The sequence below is a fragment of the Octopus bimaculoides genome, chromosome 4 (genome assembly GCF_001194135.2).
Source record: "Octopus bimaculoides isolate UCB-OBI-ISO-001 chromosome 4, ASM119413v2, whole genome shotgun sequence".
Classification (NCBI taxonomy): domain Eukaryota; kingdom Metazoa; phylum Mollusca; class Cephalopoda; order Octopoda; family Octopodidae; genus Octopus; species Octopus bimaculoides.
The window spans coordinates 141,566,314-141,566,827 of record NC_068984.1 but is presented as its reverse complement, the minus strand read 5'-3'; positions in this window follow the sequence as shown (position 1 = coordinate 141,566,827).

The window sequence follows — 514 nt, the reverse complement described above, 5'->3', positions numbered from 1 at the left end:
TACAGCCGTCACAACCACACCCATCCGCCACCACACCTTACACACCAACTTCAACCCTTCCTTTATGTGGTTACTCGATTCGCTAGAAATAGCAGTCATAAATCACACCCAAGATAGATATTTAGATACATACACACATACATATAGATTCGCGACCCTTATCAATGACATGCCCTCTCTACTGAAGGTCCAAAGCAGTTTTGGAGTTCAAAGGATGTGTATAGTAGTAGTAGTAGTAGTAGTAGTAGTAGTAGTAGTAGTAGTAGCAGCAGCAGCAGAGTGGGAGTGGATGTGCTAAGTGTGTGCCATTTAAACCGTTTCGGATCATAATGTTAATCACATAAAACCCCTATCGTTGCGTTGCGTGATCACATGGGGTCTGCCCAGTCGTGGCGGGAGGGGAGGGGCTACAACATCATATAAAGAGCACATCAATAATGAGAGAGAAAAACATGGCCTCGAACGAACTTGCTACTCCTCAATGTCGTCTGTTACATATGTTTCAGTATTAACG